Genomic DNA, 19196 nt, shown 5'->3' on the forward strand with positions numbered 1-19196 from the left:
CTTGAGTACATTAGTAAAACTTTCTGTTTCTGGTTTCTTTATGTGTAATATAAACAGATACAGATTAATAACTATGTTGTTTTGAGGGATTCAGTATAACAGTGTTAACAGTTTACTTGTTTGATTTTTGAGAACAGAATGGCATCATCTTTCATTACTCTGCAAACATGCCTTCCCTTCCCAGCTCCCAGCCTTCATGTTATTTGTGTCTATCTACATCTGACTTTCTGTAATGGTAATGCAGCTAAGCCAAATATTTTGTGCTTCCATACTCACACACTTATGCATAAGATTTATGTAACAACATACCAATGTTTATATGTATTTGTGTAAAACAAGTCTCATAAAAGTCCCAAAGAGAGGAACCTATTTTTTGTCTGAAACCATGGCTCAGAACCCATGCATTTAACCTATGCTGTGCTGCCTTTCAAAGCCTCATGGAGAAAACAACATCGGTTAATCGCTGATGTTATAGTTACCAGGGATTAAAACTATTACCCTAGCTTCTGGCTGACTGAGAAAAGTTAACAGAACAGTGGGCATATAAACTGTTGTAATGGGCTAAATGTTTATTCCCCCATCCCAATTCATTTGCGGAAATCCTAACCCTCAATGTATATTCAGGTGAGACCTTTAGTAGGTGATTCGATCATGAGAGTGAAACCCTCATGAATGTGATTCCTTTACAAAAGAGTCCTTTTACAAAAGGGTCCCTCACAAAACAGACCCCAGAGATCTCCCTTGTCACTGCTTCCATGCGATGGCACAGTGAAAAGAGTGCCACCTATGAACCTGGAAGTGGGCCCTCAACAGACATGAAATCTGCTGGCACCTTGACCTTGAACCCTTCAGCATCCTGTACTGTGAGAAGTAAATGTTTGTGGTTTAAGCCACCCAATCTGAGCTACTTTTGTTACAGCAGCTCAAACTAAAACAACTATAATTGTAAGTGAAATTCGTCCATTTCATATTAAATTGAGTTCGTGTTTTCAAATGCCAAATCTTATCAAAATACTTTAAAAATAGTCTTCATAGTCTAGTCTTGTAAAATATCAAGAGAATGTTTATTCTGTTACTGAAAATCATGGTAAAAATTCACAATTAGCTACATTATTGCCATTACAAACACAGATGTTGTTCCAACTAGAACAGAAACCTAACCTGGAAATCTGTGTTAATAATTGTATTTCAATGGGGACAAGCTTTTGGGGTACCAGGAAGTACATGTAGTGTGAGGAATAGTGACTTATTAGACTTTTCTTCAAGTCCTCCCTTGATAATTAGAATTTGATATAATATTATTCTTATAATTTTTTTAAGTAGCAGAATAAATGTCATTTAATCCAATAATGATGTTTAAAACATGTTAAAATGAAGTAACATATACATATTGCATGCCAATTTGAATTAAGTACTTACTGTACTAGACACCAGAGGATACAAAGAAATAAAATTAAAAAAATAGCCTCCAAGAAACTAACAATCTAGTTTGACTACTCAGTGCACAGAATTGAGTAACAACATGAAGGCTCCATTGGGTAATGGACTTTTTCCATTACTCTATGTTTAGAGCTAAAATGGTACTTTGCATGTAATAGCCAATAAATAAGTATTTAGCCAGAATGAATAAATGAATGAACAAATGGCAGAATGAGAACAGAATAGTAGTTCCAGCAAATGATAGAAGAGACATCATAAAATATCATAGGAATTATTGTTAAATTAGTGATAAAGGAGATAAACAGTTATGGAGTTCAAAAGATTACTATTCAAAGGATAGTTTGTAAACTATTACTATTCAAAATTGTTTGTAAGGGTGCCCAGCATGGTGTCTGACACTTAAGTAAATTGTAACAATTGTTAGCTCCTGAAATCCAGTAATTGAATCAACCATTTCTTTTCCATTACATTTAGATGTATATTTATATGTAGATGGAAGTAGATATGATAATTTAGGCAACTAGAATGCAACAAGTTCTCATTATCATGGCAAATGAGCTGGCAGATAGGAGATCACTTGCTTATATAAGGTAATTTGTTTTATTTGTTTTTATTTCATAATTTCTTATTTGAAATGTGGACTATAATTATCTTTCAGCCAAGTTTTATTATTTTATTTTTCATTATTACTTAGCCAGTTGCTTGAGTCTATTCTTTTTCATCAGCAATTCATGTTTTAATTTAGTCAATAATGGATAGATTCCTCCCAAAGGTACTATAGATTGCAGCTTCCTAAATTTGTCTCCCCTGTGAACAGAAATTGGTTAGTTTTTAATCTGCGGTAGCCTTCTAAATCCTAAAATGGGTTGTTTTATATCAGTCTATCCTCTGATAATTCCATTAAACATGTGCACTGAAATGGCACAGTATACAAATTGCCACTGGAAAATCAGTTTGGAATGTAATATTATTTTGTAAAACATCTTCCTGTTACATGGAATAGATATTTGTCCCAATTTTTGTATTAGTCATTACATTTTCATTTATTTCATTTATATCAGTCATCACACACATTTACTACTAAGTATAAGACACCTCCCTAGATATGTTGGGACTAGAAAGGGATAACTCATGTTCCTTAATCTCAAGGACCTTGTATTCTAATGGTAGAGATAAGATGTATAAACTTTGTTTGTAAAGGTAACTGTGAAAAAGGATGTGTATATGGTAAATGGTAAATGAGTGGCAGCAAAAAGAAATGTGTTGAGAGTTCAAGCAACAATAGGACTAGAAAAGAGATCAATATATGGAGACTAATATATGGAAACTAATAATCAGGGAGGGCTTCAGAGAGGAAGTGGCATTTGAGTTGGGACTTAAAAGATGGATAGAGATCATCAAGATTTTTTCACGTAGATATAGGAAGAGAGAGTGTTGTTGCATGCAAACTAAGCAGAAAGGCAAGAATGCACGAGATGGGGGACAATGACTTCACTTACAGTGAGTAGAATGGAAATTGAGTGTGAGAAGTGTTTAAAGATACAAACATTTACACAAGTTATTTAAGTTTCCAGAAATAGCATATTTATGAATCCTCTATATCCATATAGAAATAATAACAATATTTAAAAACAATTTACAGTTTGCAAATCCCTATTATATCCAGTTTCTTATTTAATCTTTACAGCAGCCCTGTGAGAAACATTTTTATTACAATCACAGGCAATAGAAACTGAGGGTCAATTAGTAGAAGGTTACCCAATGTCACACAACTAGAAAGCACCAGAATACAGATGTGGATCCAGGGATAACCCTAAATCTCATGTTCACATCATTCTACCCTACCTATCAGATGATGATTATTAATCATGACCGCATGACTGAAACTGACATGTATGTGAGGTGCTATTTTCTGTACAGTGTTAAAAATAAACTCATTTCTGGCTAGACAGTACTATTTGAATGGATGAGAAAAAGATCACCCTTTGAGTAAAAGAGGTTAATATAAATGTTTGCATTGTTTTCAATAGAATAATGGCTTATTTGTGATTCTACTATGTTTACCAATAAACAATCCACATATCAAATTTATCCTAAATTTCTCTGGGGATGTTAGCAGTCACTTTCTTTGTCAACATAACATTATAATTAAATAGCACTTGTAACTGTTTCCATCTGATTTTACACTTTTATACTGAATTATTCTAATATATCTGTGCTGTAAATAGACTAGGTGTTGCTGCCTACCTTTAACAGATGTATGAAAGCAAACAGAATGATCTGCCCATTATCCTGCTCATCCTGGTGGTGGAGCCAGGGATCTTGACTCTCTGGTAGACTAACAGTTCACAATTCCAGCTTGCTTCCCAGGATACTCATCATAGTTGACATTTGGTAATACAATTTAGCACACATCAGAAGATAAGGAAATAGTTATTGGGAATTTGGTATATTTTGATTCTTCCTGGAAACTTTCTTTCTTTTTTTTTTTTTTGAGACGGAGTCTCGCTCTGTCGCCCGGGCTGGAGTGCAGTGGCCGGATCTCAGCTCACTGCAAGCTCCGCCTCCCGGATTCACGCCATTCTCCTGCCTCAGCCTCCCGAGTAGCTAGGACTACAGGGGCCCGCCCCCTCGCCCGGCTAGATTTTTGTATTTTTTAGTAGAGACGGGGTTTCACCGGGTTAGCCAGGATGGTCTGGATCTCCTGACCTCGTGATCCGCCCGTCTCGGCCTCCCAAAATGCTGGGATTACAGGCTTGAGCCACCGCGCCCAGCCAGCCTGGAAACTTTCAATTTCCAACTCTGAGCTCCAGGCCTTTTGTTCATTATAATTGGTGCTATAAAATGAGCCAATTAACATTCATCTATTTTTACCTTATGCACCCATATACTGTGACACTTACCTTGGTAATGATTGATGGGGAGAAGAAACTATCTTTCACTTCCAAGATGAACTGAGTAGCAGAAAAGTGGCCGTGATCCTGATGTTGGACATGCACCAACCTAGCTTTTAAATGCTAGGGTCAAGAAAGGTTACCTTCCAAGGCAATGACACTGAAAAAAAGACAGATTTCTCATAATATATTACAGGGAGGTCTGCATTATAGCTTTCTTCTCTCCTCCCTGTGGCTGAATGTGAGGATTTCATTTGGCCTCTTGCAATTTCCAGAGGATTAAAGTGCAAATTGTATAGCCAAGGGACTCCTCTGTGGCAATATAAAGGAGTTAGTTAACCTTGACTAAAGTTGATTTAGCTACTGGGAATGGTAGCGGGCAGGGGTGTGGAAAACAGATGCAAGTTCACACTATTCTTTATCAAGTATCTTGCTACCTTTTCTAATATTTTAAATAATTTGCCCCTAATTTTTAAAGGAAAAGCTTAATACCTTATTTATTATTAGATATTAGTCATATAGCTTGCTCATCTCTCTGTTCCTTTAATATTTATATCATTATTGTTGAGGATGTGATGGTATAATTTAAATTCAGCAATGCTCTGAATTACTGTACATCTGGGTTATAATAAAAATATGAAAATCACATCAGATTGTATTTCTATTACAATCTTTCCAAGAAGACCAGGATCCTATGACATTTGATTTTAGCTTATCAATAAACTTACCTAGTTACAAACTACTCCTCAATAAACTAACAGATCTTTAAATTGACATACAAATGTTATGTGTTTTGGTAACACCACTGCTAATTAATGATGTAATAATTTCTCTGCTTTTTTTTTTTTTTTTTTTTTTTTTGCGAAGTACATTTGGACACATACATATGCTCCCCAACCCATATTTCCTTACATATTTGTAAAGTGGAAGTAGAAGGGACATTACAATGTGTATTTGAAAGGCATAGGATGACTTACTTTTTTCCCTCTCCGTGCTGACTTTTAACTCAGGGTCAGGTCGGTCAGCCATAATTGATGCTTCTTGAACACACCATACATTGCACTTCTGCCAGCCAAGCACTTGCCAGATCTAGGCTCTGTTGAATTCTAAAATGTTATCATTAAAAGGCTTCTGGTAAAAGTCAGTTGTCCTGTGTAAAGATATACATTAGAATGAGATTGTTACCAAATAGATCCAGGGTTAGCCATTGTAAATTTTTTTTTTTTTTGAGATAGAATCTCACTCTGTCACTCAGGCTGGAGTGTAGGGGTACTATCTCGGCTCACTGCAACTTCTGTCTCCGAAGTTCAAGTGATTCTAGTGCCTCAGCCTCACAAGTAGCTGAGATCACAGGCATGCACCACCACGACTGAATAATTTTTGGTATTTTTAGTAGAGACGGGGTTTCGTCATTTTGACCAGGCTGGTCTTAAACTCCTGGCCTCAAGTCATCTTCCTGCCTTGCCTCTCAAAGTGCTGAGATTATTGGAGTAAGCCATTACACCCGGCTATTTAAAATTTAATATAACTCTCAGATATACAAGCACAAAAGATATGAAACCACAATTTTAAACTGGGAAACAAAATATGTAAATTATATCATTTCCATCAGATAAAATGTTTAAATTTGAATAATTGGGGAGCAATCTTTCTGCAATTACATACCTTTCCCAGAGAAAAATAATGTCAAGGCATTTCAGCCAGATCCTCTGTTAATGTCATCTTTGGCTGAGTAGGTTGGCACCCTGGGATGAAGGCTGCAGTCATGAGGTTACACAGGGACACAAAACTGCCAAGCTCACAGGGCAGGGGAGCAGCTCAAATAAATTCTGCATATGAGAGTGAAAGGACTGAGATGATGATGCTCCTGAATTAGGAGCAAAGTCAGAACCCTGTTGTGATTTTTGGTATTAACAGACAAAGATGTCATCTATTTTGTGTGATCTATTAGTGCTGTTAGAAAAATAAAATGAGATAATGTGTCTAAAAAGCCTGAAAAGTGCAAAAGGATATATAAGGACACAGGGGGCCTGGTTTGTCCTACATTAAACCAAGATATTTGATTAGCTGAGAAGTTGACCACTGGACAAGAGTCTGAACTGCTATTAAACTCTGATACAGGAGGGCTTGGTGAAAGGAATAATTTTGTTTATTAAATCTGAAGAATCTGAAAAGTTTTTGTAATGTGAATTTATCCTTGAACAGTTTTTTTTAAAATAGCAATTAATTGTGTTGCTTTGATATATGGAGTTACAGCATTGGAAAGGAAAGGGAAGACTTTAGAATCTGACACCTCTTACTTGGAACTCAATGTTTATAATTTGGTGAACAGTTTGTTAAACTCTCTGAATCTGTAAAGTATAATCAATAGTATTTCATAAATGACATCTTTGTGAAGATTAAATGATTTAACGTGATATATAGCACTTAGCATGTGTCTAGATGTAAGTATTACGAAGAATACAATTCTCTTTCCTACTTGTAATGATGTAAGTCATTATCCTGGTCTGTTTTGTGCTGCTATGACAAAATATTATAAACGTGGTAATTTATAAGAATAGAAAATTATTTCTCACAGCTCTGGGCACTGGCATGTCCAAGATCAAGGTGCGGGCATGTGGTGTCTGGTGATGGGCTTCTTACCTCATGCAGTGGCAATGGAAGGGCATGAATGATATGTACTCAACATGGCAGAAGAGCAAAAAAGAGAGAAACCACTTCCAGAGGCCTTTATAAAGAGGCACTGATTCATTTATGAGAGTTCTACCTTCGTAACCTAAACACTTACCAGTAGGCCCCACCTCCCAACACTGTTGCATTCAGCGTTAAGTTTCTAACACATGAGTTTTGGAGACATATTCAAACCATAGCAGTCAGTGATACTCAAAGTCCAGTACCTGAGGCCGGGTGCGGTGGCTTAGGCCTGTAATCCCAGCACTTTGGGAGACCAAGGCGGTTGGGTCATCTGATGTCAGGAGTTCAAGACCAGCCTGACCAATATGATGAAACCCTGTATCTACTAAAAATACAAAAATTAGCCAGACGTGGTAACATGCGCCTGTAATCCCAGCTACTCAGGAGGCTGAGACAGGAGAATTGCTTGAACCTGGGAGGCAGAGGTTGCAGTGAGCCAAGATCGTGCCATTGCACTCCAGCCTGGGCAACAAGAGCAAAACTCTGTCCCAAAAAAAAAAAAAAAAAAGAAAAAGAAAAAGAAAATGCAGTACTTGAACTGTCATTTCAAAATCACCTAAACAGATGAAAGTGCAGATTCCTGAGGCGTGTTTCAGACCTTCAGGGTGTGGTCCTGGGAATGTGGTTTTCAATAAACATTCCAGCCAATGCTTAAACTTACCAAACTGACAGCCACTGGTTTAGCTAGAGCCTTGCAGTAGAGATTAGTGTTTGCTATGCAGAGTTGTTAAAGGTTAAGCGTTAAGAGTGCAAGAGTTTAATTTTAAGCTGACTTGACCAGTAAGTACATGGAAGTTTCTATTTTATATTAATTCTGTTTGCTTGTTGTCATTATTCCAATGTTCAGAAGAGTCAATAAATATTCTTTTCTATTAAGGAGGCCCCAGAGGTAAATGTTTTTAAGGTTTTACTGCACCTGTTTGTAATTTAACATGTTAGATACAGTTGCAAACAGGTAGTTAATAAGGTCTAAAGATGTGTCGAATTTGGCATACCAAAAAACCAGTATGAAAATTGAAAACCAACCTAACTCTAGTCAAATAAAGAGTTTCTCTTTCCTTGCCAAAAGGAGCAGAGAAGCAAACTTCAAGTTAGATGCTTATCAGCTCTGCCCTATCTGTTCACTTACCAGCAAATAATTGATATACCTTTTTACTGTGTGTAAGCTAAATGTTGTGTTCATTTATTTTTGACACTTTTTCATGCTTATTCTTAACTCATTCAAAGATGGGAAAAGTATGTTTAGGCTAAAAAATGTCAATTTGACATTAACTTCAATGCCTGAACCTAGTCCAAAGAACAAACTATTGAAATTATAGAGAGCATTAATGACATCTAATAGCTTGCTGAAAAATAGAGAAATCAAACCCAAGGACAAGGAAAGCAAGAATAATGTTTATAAAGTCCTCACTGCGTGTAGAGGTGGGTGTGTATGTTGTTAGGGGTGTCTCACAAATGAAGAACGGGTGTATAATTATAGAAGTGGGAATTGAAATGTTCTCTGTAGTGAACTGGAGTTAATGTATTACATGAGTAAGATGTGAGTTTTTAAATTTATTTTCTTTTCCAGCTTGCTGAAATATCAAGGCCCTTTGCAGTTATCAGGAATACTTATTATCTGTTTAAGGGGTTCTTTCCTGGCTTGTGGTCAGCAGTTGAATTACCTTCAGTGGTAATACAAGTCTACAGCTCCTTTGAAAGTTCCCTGTTCACCCGCAATGTAAAGTTGCAAGCAAACAATTTTAACTGCTGTCCCATTTTTTGCCAACCTTTCTTTATACAGGAAAGCCTTGTTTATTCATTGCTCACGTTCTGGTGGATGTCTTCTAGTCAACAATTCAAGATACTTTTAGATCTCTTTTCTCACTCATTGACCAGTAAGAGTAGGGTCTTGCATGTATCAACTCAAAATATATCTTCTGGAATGCATTTCTAGGGAACTGGTCTAACAAAAGACCTCCATTCTAATTGAATTCTTGATAGTCTTGTGATCTTAGAGGAATGTTCTGATATGGCAAGTGGTGGCCTCCTTCTAAGAATGGTCAAATAATTTAATAGAAGCAAAAGTTCTAACATTTTAGACTTGAACCAATGAATAGTTCATTCCTTAAGCATAGAACAACAGTCCTCACTCAGTGGGTCAAAAGTCTGCCAGGATCAATTCAAAACAACAGTCCCAGCCAGGAGAAGAAGATGTTGAGTATTTTCAGATTCCTCTTGGTCTTCCTGATTTTATTCCTTCAGGTCATAGCTCAGGTAACCAAATCCTTGTTGGTGTCTGTTATGCTGTGCGTACTTGTTAATGGCAACTTCTTTCTAAAGTGGTATCTTCTCTGAAGTGTTTCAGTTTGGATGATAAGTTATATGGCCACCGTTGTCAAACCTCACAAGCTACTTCTTCTGAGAAGCCATTTCTGATGCTCCAGAGTAGATTAGATCCTCCTGCTATAATGTCTCATAGCACTATGTATTTCTATTTCACTGTACTTATCATAATTGTTGGTAATTTTTGGTAACCATACACTTAATATATTTTTTCTGCTAGAATGTAAACCTTATAAAGATAGAGTCAATGTATGGCTCCGGGGGGCATCTCAATACCTAGCAAGCATATAACAGGTGTTCAATAAATATTTGTTGAATAAATGTATGCAGATATCACATGCCACCCACCAATACCAAGATCATTCCTCAATAAGTAAGCTTAGGAGCTGATGCCATCTGTGAGGCATTAGTGCTGTGAAGAGGGGCCCACACTGACCTTAACACCTCTGAGAGGCTTCCATAAAGGCTGGCTCTTGGAAGGCAATAACAGAGGATAGTACCTCTTAGAAATCAACAGGCAATCAAATGTCTGCATAGAACCCTGTTCTCCTCAGTGAATGCCAATGGTCAAAGCACTAAAAGGCTTGTTCCTGATCTGAGTGCCTAGTTTGAGCTATGGCTGGAGGCTTACATAGTGGTTTTGATTCAGGCTTCTGTAGCCTAGGGTTTCTTCACTGTCACTCTGGATCCCTGCTCTGGCTCTTTACATGAGTAGTTTCAAGAAAGGAATAAGTGGGAAAAGGATGCACAGCTAGAATGAGGAATGGAGAGAAGCAGACTACATCCCACCGATACTTTACAGCTTAGATTTGCTTTCTCCTCCTGTGTGAGATCATATTTCCCATCGCACTTTATTGGATTGTCTTAGACAAGGGTACCCTATTTTATGGGAAAGTAAGTCTTCCCTCTGTGTAACTTAGTACCCTGCCTGTTGTTGAGGACAACATTTCAAAGTCAAGAAACTTCTCTTAAACTGTGCACCTTGCCTTTTACCGGGTACTTTAAGTCCTTTATCTTACTAATGAGGCTCTAGCAGTGAAACCTCAAGCCCTATTCCCAACAACTACAACCAGTCTTATTACACAGGAAGTTAATTGGCCAATAAGAAGAAATGCCAGGCTTTGCCACAGAGCAAATTCCAATCAAATGCTGCTAAAATTGACAATTCAGTTAACCTGTGCAGTTAACTGTAACCTTCAGTTACAGTTTCTATGATAATTTTATAAGTATTGAAAATAGTTCATGAACCACCAAGACTTGCTTATCCATTTTTTTTTTTTTGAGTGCCTGAAGAACCTAGATTAGGAATCATTACATGAGATAATTTCTAAATCTTTTTTCAACTCTATTGTTCTTTGACTTTCAGATTCGTTTATATGAGTTCTAATCTTGAGAGTGCTGGCCAGCTTAGGAACTGATAATTTTCTTAGGTTAGTTCTAAAACACTAATGAGTGTTCTATTCCTACATATATCAAAGATTAGTAGGTTACTTCTATATAATGCCTGAAACCTTTAAGAGAAACAAAATGTTCAGTTAGCAATCTACATTTTTACAAATAGGATATGTATTAATAATAGACAACTCTAACATTGTTGGTTGGAGATTATCCATCTGTAGCTAATGATTGAGATTTAAATGTAAACACTGTTAATATACTGTAGGAAAATCTCTAAGATATTCTAGGATCTAAAGTCCAAATGATGGGATACTTTATCTCTAGGCTAAGAATGAAGAGGGAAACATTTTTCAACTAGATAGGATATACTCTTCTGTATGAGTACCCAGAGTTCATTGCCGCTGGCTTCTTCTGGATCGATCACATTGTTCTAAATGAATGATGCTGTCAGAGTCCTGAAGAATGGCAAGGAGTTCTGCAGTCAAGTCTGGATATAATGAAAATGCCCTAGCAACTTCCTGGGCTTCATCAGGGCAGCAGGATTAAATTTGAGCTCAAGTTTTGAAATGATAAAAAGCTGTTTGACTGAATTTTCAATATGTTTATCACTAGAAAGCTGAAAGTACAAGATAATGTCTGCAAGAAATTTGGAAGTTGAAATGGGTATCAGAACCGTCTGAAAGGAATCTGCTGCAGCTGAGCATAACTCACGTTTCTACCGCCAAGAACCAGCGCTGCACTTTTCTTCAGAATTATTTTTAACTAGCTTGGAAGTCATCCAGGTTTGACTCTCCCAAAAGCAATTTTGTAAATGTGAGAGGGGCTAACTGAGTTCTGATTCAAAAGACAAGTGCACCTGAATGTCTTTTGTACAGCTGTGAAAATCCACAGGATGGTCATCACTTATCATTCCGCTGTGGAACAGCTTACTGGGAAATGCAATTTCTTCCAAAGGTGATGAAAGCCAGCAAGACATATCAAAGTTGGGCCACGCAAATACATACACACCAATTTTCCTTTAGAAAATATTCAGACAAAAAAATGAATGAAAATGTATGACCAGAATCATTAGAGACAGCTGCATATTCCAAACAGAAATTACAGTTGCCACTTTAAAGACATCTAAACCATGTGTAAGTTTATTTGGAATTCACCGTGAGATAAATGGGCTACTACCACCTCATGATTGTTCAGATTTTATGAAACAAGGAAAGCTAGAAGCCTTTATGTTAAACAATGAAGGATAAATTGGCAAAATATGAAATGGGAAATGTTTCAGATGACCCTTGCCTTATAGCAAAAAAAAAAAAAAAAAAAAAATCCAATTATGTCTTTTCATATGACTTATATTGGTGTTGCCTTCTACTATCATATTGAAATTAAAAATGCACCAGTCATTGATAAGATTCCCATTTGACAATAACATTTTATGAATTTCCTATGACATTGACATATTTGGCTAAATAGAGTCAAATATAAGACTATCAGAGCGAACTGAAATATTTAAAAGGATTTTCAGCTTTTATAAACCGCAGCTAGTATCTACTTTATTGACTGTGAAGATTTCTTGTAAAACCAATGTTCATCTTGAATAAACTATTTAGAGGAGTCATTTACCAGTTGGAGAATTAGAGATTCTAATTCTAATTCTAATTCTCCAATTGCTATCAAATTTCCCTTATCAATAAGGTCAGGTTATTTACTAAAGCAACAGTCTCCCTGCCATTAACAGAAGTATTTGCTAACCCATTGGATCGAGTATACCAGAATGTATCTCATGCATGATGTGATTATTGTCTTAACAATCTTCTCAAACTCAGAACAGGCAATAACTAAATAACCCAGCAGGTATATGTATCAAAAAGTACCCTGGAGTTAGTAGACTGTTGTGTTGAGAGTTCATTTATGTCACTTAAATAATGGAAATGTGTTTTAAGGATTGACAAAGATGTGGCGAAGGCAGTAACCATGGTTTTTGTAAAATAGCTACTTGATCAAACGTTCAAGAGAGAACAAGAACCTCATGATAGTGATGTCTGGTAGACACCAGGATGAAGTTTAGCACTTGGAAGCTTGACAGGGATCCATGGCAGAATTTGTGAATCACTGTTCTAGTAGTCTACTGCTGAGTAACTTGACTCAGTTTGCCCTCTTTTCCATGTGTGATTTTCGTGCTTTTCTTTGTACTACTTACTGACTCCTTTATCTCTAATTAGAATTTGTAGGAGAGCCTCTTATAGTTTTTGTTTATTACCACTATTCCTGTCTTTGCAGATCTTTTATGTGAGATCACACTATGGGCCATAAGCCAATCAACATAAGGGCAATTCCTGGATTAGGTGACAAGCATGGGCTCATCAGCTGTGTCTCTGGGGGCAGCAACCATTAGTCCACTCGTGTGGATGAAAGCACTTAGAAGGAAGTGTTAAAATGAGGTTGAAGGTGCAACTGATATTCGGAGGCTTCGTTTATCTCCTTTATTTCCCGCTGAATTATTCAAGAAAAACATTCTATGTGGGAGGCTGGAAATAATCCAACTGCATTGGGGAGGAGATTATCCAGTAATCTAAAATTATAAAAGTCAAGATATATCTTATTCATAGTGCCAGATCACTACTTTGTTATTAGATATAAAGGAGCATGTTACTCACGTAATTGTGGAGCACTTACTGTACACCAGGCACTTTGCTAAGTGCCTCCATGGATTATCACATTTAATTTTTACCACAAAGCACTCAAATACTTTGATAGGTTTAACATAATTATTGATACCATCAGTCTGATTTAGTTTTATCTACTGAAAGCAATAGAATCGTACCCATTTACTGGTTAGAATAAAATTGATAAAATATGGACCAATTGAATAAAGAATTAGAAGTTAAGCCCATTCGTATTATGATTCAAATAAACTTGTAAATACATTCATCTTTGTATGATTTCCTCTTATAGTGAGGCACATTTGTCAAAATGTCAACTTACCACCAAACTAGATAATCATTAATTCAGTTTTGAGCTACAATAGATTTATGCTAGAAATCGGCAGTTCCTGGGGGGATGTGTGTGTGTGTGTGTGTGTGTGTGTGTGTTTCTGTGTGTGTGTGTTTCTGGGTATATATTGTAAACAAATGTTTTCTTTGTAAGTTATCAAGCTGCATAACTTTAGGCAAGTAATTTTACTTCTTGAAAGATCGGTTTATCAGTAAAAGAACAATAATAATTCTGGCCTTATCTAACTCATAGGTTTTGGTGAGAAAAATATGAGAGAATTTATATTTAGAAAGTACTGTAAATTGTAATGTTATATATTATTAATATGCTACATTAATTGTGATAGAAGAAGGGCCAATATTTTGTTATTTCTTTGAGTGGTATTTATTTGTGCTAGGTTAGGTTTTGAAAAATTCTAATTAATCATAAATAATGAGGTCAAGGAAAGCAGTAAAATGAAGGGAATGAAACACAGAGCCCTAAAATAGTAATATAAGACAAAAACATAAATTAACACATAGACATTAAGCCAAAAATTCTAAAGACTTGCAATGTTAAAAAAAAAGTGATATGACCTAATTTTCTCATATAACATTTTGAGTTATTTCTTAAAATGAAACCATTATTTATCTGTTCAATTTTCAGATTTTTAGCTTCTAAATTAATGCTTTAGAAAAGTATCTCTTTTAAATATATTTGCAAATATCCTGCAGCATATTGAAATAGTAATCTGTTCCAAGTTCATTTTTTCTTTTATTTCTATATTTTTAGGTAATGCGAACTTCCTACTCCCTTTGATATAAGAATTGTAAGGAAACTTTGCCAAAAGATGAATAATATATATTTTTAAAAATTGGTCTTGACCCAATTGTGAACCAGCAAGAGGACAAGTTTGGAAACAATTCAAAGAGACTATATTTGGATTAGTATCAATCTTTTATAATCTTTCTTCTCTCTTGATACAAGAGGATGCATACTATTCTATCAGTAGAGGATAATAAAGATACTATTGGCCACCAACTGTCTCCTAGAATCTGATCCAGTTTATACATTTCTATACCTAGAAAATTTCCCACTTATATATAATATAGCCGAGTGATCACTGAAATCCATTCAATCCACCAGAAATGATGTAAGTTAAACTCAGAGTTGGCTCCCCTAGATATATTTTAATATATTCATATTTTGAATTGTGCTTTTATTTTATTTTATTCTACAGTAAACTTAAAATGAATTGTGCCTTTACCACCTAGAAGCGATATGACTTTAGGCAAGTTTCTTATTCAGTCTGTTTCAATTTTCTAACCTGGAAAATGAGTTAATATAATGAATCTCACAGGATTGTATATAGGATTAATTAAGTAGGTAATCTATAATCCATGTTAAATTCTTAACACAAATTCTAACACACAATAAACATCAACTCATAGTTAACCATCCTCATTATTGCACAGCTCTGATCTGAATTAAATTGCTGTTAAATTACTATAACTAGTCTCTTATGTTAGGTCTATCCTTGTTGCCCTTTATGGCACTCCGTGGGTTTCTCTACTGAGGCAGGGCCTATTTGGGCAACCGCTGATCACCAAAACATACTTTAAATGAATCATTCTCAAATAGACTATAACATATGAACAAGCCTTGTAGAAGATGATGTTGACACATCTTTACCTTTCCTTCTTCTTAACCCTCCACCACCTTCTGAAATAGAACTTTTAAGCCAAGGTTGCTCCCTTGCCTTGATTGCCATCTGGATATCTAGAAATACCTGATGCAGAGGTCACATTTATGTGTTACTCTAGTCATCAAAAAAGAGTTACCTGGGTCTATTAAACATATGCCATTTTTTTGACAGGTACATTTTAGTCTTTCTCCCCTTTCCCTCATTCTGTCTCACTACTAGGAGTTTTTCTTGCTTTTTTCTGGCGGTTTACTCCCAGATACAGATGTTCTTATAACTATTTGTCCTTGGGAAGATCTAGCTTCTATCATTATTTTGCTTAGCTGCCAAATCTACCTTATTTACAATTAAATGAAATGAGCAATCCTAACAGTAATAGAGTGCTTGAGCAAAACATTTGAGAATGTTGAGACTGTCACCAGTTTTTGTTATTGTTGTTGTTTTCCTTTCGTTAGCTTTTACTTTTTTTCCTCTCACTGGAGATGTAACTTATGTCTCTTGTTTATATCCTATTATTCAGGGGGAAGCAGAATAAAACAAAAAGGGCATCTTGACAGGGGAATTCACCTAGAGATGATAGAGAATCCTGAGGGGAAAAGAAAAACTTGTGTGTTATTGTTTTTAAAATCAGAGAAATAATTATAACAGTGACAATGAAGAAATATTACTTTTTATATTATATGTTGCTGTAAAAAGACTCTCCAGACAAAAAAAGCAAAACATATTGGCTACAGTGTTTTATTTTAGTGAATTCATCTGAGGAGTTATCTAAAACAACAAATAATCATACAATGTAAGTACAGCAATGTATGATTTATTTGGCTAACAGAAGTTTTAAAAAATCAAGACAATTATGAAATACTGTTGTTTTTAATTCTTCAGTCTGAGCTGTGGAGGCCAAGGCATTATAAATTCAAAAATGGCTATGAATACATTTATGTGCATAGAGAAAATTTTCCCTGTCCTTCTCTGAGTTATATTGAGAAGATGAACTATGCAGCTTTGTGAAGCTTCGAAAAGGGAACTGAGCTATTTGTCATTCTTTCAGATATGCTTTCTCTTCTGTGTTTTACACATGCTGAATACAATTGAGGTTGTTTTGTTTTGTTTTGTTTTATTACAACATTTTTAAAAACAAATGGTCTTTTATAACATTTTTCCCCATAGTATGGTTCATGAAAACGGCCTGTAGGATGCTCCTCTATGTTATTTGGCAAAGGAGTTCAATGTGAAAATATGTTTAGAAAACATTGATTTAAACAAAGTTATATCCACTTCTCTGAGCTTTCTACATAATAATGGACACGGTGAATTTCTAAGTATATGTAATAATCGTACTTACCTGACCATGTAATGCTTTTATTTTTTCCTTCAAAGACCAGTAAGGTCTTATTTCCTATGACACAATCTTTTTGGAAACCCAATTAAAGGAGTCTTACATTATAATGATTATTTTCAGTCATTAGTTTGTAAAGATACAGAAGTTATTACCAATGCTTATTCTAAATTGAATATTTATCAAATATATGAAAAAGCAACAATGGACAAGTGCTGGGATCCTATAAGGGACTGGTTACAAATTATTCTTATAGTAAAAAACTAATTGTGACTGGGAAGCCACATAAAAGGAATTATGCCAGGATGATTATCCTGATAGAGGAGAGAAAAGAAGAGATGATAAATTATAAACCAGGGAAAACAATAGCAGAAAATGTCTCCCACCGTTAAAGGGCTTACAACTTACTGGAGGTATCCAAGCATTGAAGAGGAATGGGAGTTACCATATGACGCAGACACTGCATGGGTAGAAAGATTAAATGAATTCTAAGATCATTTCAGTGCCTTGTGATGAGGATTTGTGTGCAAGAAGCTGACAGAGAATAATAAATGATGATAGGTAATCATGTGCTAACAGAGGTAATAAGGTATGATAGATATAGAATACCATTCAGAAAAATGCATGACTCTCAAGTGTCAGTATATATGTAGGCAAAAGGTTTAATTTTCCTGAGTATTGATATTTTAATCTGTCAAATGGCCCTAAGACTTGCTAGCCTTCTGTGAAAAGAATTGCCTGTAAATTATGTTACCACATGTGTGGGATAAAATACAGTAATAATAATACTGTTTGTATATGCCAAAAGCAACTCTGGAAGAGTCAATATAATAATAATAATGACAATAGTTGTTTTAGAAGGGTTTGTGGGAGTGCAGGAAACTGGACAGATAAGAGACAGAGATGAGATTGAAACTTTTCTCTGTATATTTTAATGCTTAAAAAAAAAATTAGATGGTAGAAATATCTGTTCAAAATATGTAATAGACAAGGTGTGATAAATAACTTTGGAACATTTCATCAGTGGGAGGAAAGGCCTATTTAACATTAATGTAGTTATTTTTTTAATTTCAAAGAGCAGAGTGTCTAACTAGAACTAGATTTTATTTCTCTCTATGATCTACTGGAAGGAGCACACTTCAGACAATTTAAGAGATTTAAAAAATCTTGATCCCTGCTCTTTGGAAATCTGTTGGTCTAGGTATCAAATAAAAAACTTATCCTCACATTTTTTCCTCTAAAGGGAATTAACAGTCAATAAATATGGTCAATCTTCATGTCTTAACTCCAAGATATGCCCTACACAAGAGACATGCAGTGGGAACAAAATATGATATTTTATTAGAGCCTAGTTAATAGTCTGTGCTATAGAAGGATTCTAAGGACTTGTTACCTTGGTGCTATTATTACTAATACAATAAGGTCATGAAACTTTGAATTTAATAGCATAAATAGATGGTTTAAATTTTGGATGCCTAGGAAACATGTGATCTTTCATCTTATTTTTTAATTTCACCTACATTTTTTTCTCCTGTGTTTTGGCCCTGCCACTTACACCATATCTTGTCCAGAAAAATTGCCATTGGCCCAGCAAAGGATACAGTCAAGTTGATGCAGATTGGAAGAGTTGTGCTCCATCACTTTGACAACTAAATTACTTGGAACTCAGCTGTAGATCAGGTGCTGATTACTTTTCCAAATGGAGCTGGTAGTGTAGTAATCTCATTTGACACTACTAACAGTTTAGATGACTTTAGATTTGGACATCCTTTTGGATTCACTTTTAAATTAACTGTTCAAAAATTTTAAGAATAAAGTGTCATACAGCAACCTTGCAAAGAGTTCATTATCAAAGGACAAATATATATTGAGAACAAGTAAGGGAACAATGTTTTAAAAGAATATTACTTCTACTTATCCTTTAATTATGCAAACGTACCTACTGTATGTATAATTTGTATGTTAAAGAATGCAGCAGGGTGAGTGGACAGAGTGCAGTACATGGAGCTTAGAGGAAATTGGTGGTTTTGTGTACCTGCTGCATGGGCTATTGTAATTTAACATGCCATGAGTGCTTTATTACTTTCCTATGGTTGCTGTAAAAATAACCAACAATGGCTTATAACGATCCACATTTATTATTTCACACTTCTGTAGGTCAGAAGTCTGAGTATCATGTGTCTAGGGTAGGTCCTCTGCTTGGGCCAAAGTCAAGGTGTTGGCAAGGCCATGTTCCTTTCTGGAGGTTCTGAGACTGAGTCTGCTTCAAGCCATTCATGTTTTTGGCTAAATTCACTCCCTTCTGGTTGTGGACCTGAGGTCCAGTTTCCTTGTTGGCTGTCAGCAGGGCAGCTGGATTTTGGTTGGAGGCTGCCCTCTTTCATTTCATGCTTTCCAAGTACCCTTCCTCTGTCTTCAAGCAATGGGAAGTGAAGTCCCT

General features: G+C 35.6%; 1 protein-coding gene and 1 long non-coding RNA gene across 16 annotated transcripts in view; one reads left to right on the plus strand and one right to left on the minus strand.

The window, feature by feature from the left end:
- Window positions 1-19196, plus strand: part of NRXN1 (neurexin 1) — a 1146744-nt gene that overhangs the window by 328639 nt on the left and 798909 nt on the right. The gene's annotated exons all lie outside the window — the stretch shown is intronic.
- The window catches only part of LOC117062321, a 92189-nt gene continuing 77188 nt past the window's right edge, over window positions 4196-19196 (minus strand). The window contains exons 3-4 of the long non-coding RNA XR_004428303.1: window positions 5312-5484; window positions 4196-4494 (exon numbers count right to left, since the gene is read on the minus strand). This is a non-coding gene — a long non-coding RNA (uncharacterized LOC117062321). The remainder of the gene's footprint in view (window positions 4495-5311; window positions 5485-19196) is intronic.

The sequence above is a fragment of the Trachypithecus francoisi genome, unplaced genomic scaffold, assembly GCF_009764315.1.
Source record: "Trachypithecus francoisi isolate TF-2019V2 unplaced genomic scaffold, Tfra_2.0 Lachesis_group17, whole genome shotgun sequence".
Classification (NCBI taxonomy): domain Eukaryota; kingdom Metazoa; phylum Chordata; class Mammalia; order Primates; family Cercopithecidae; genus Trachypithecus; species Trachypithecus francoisi.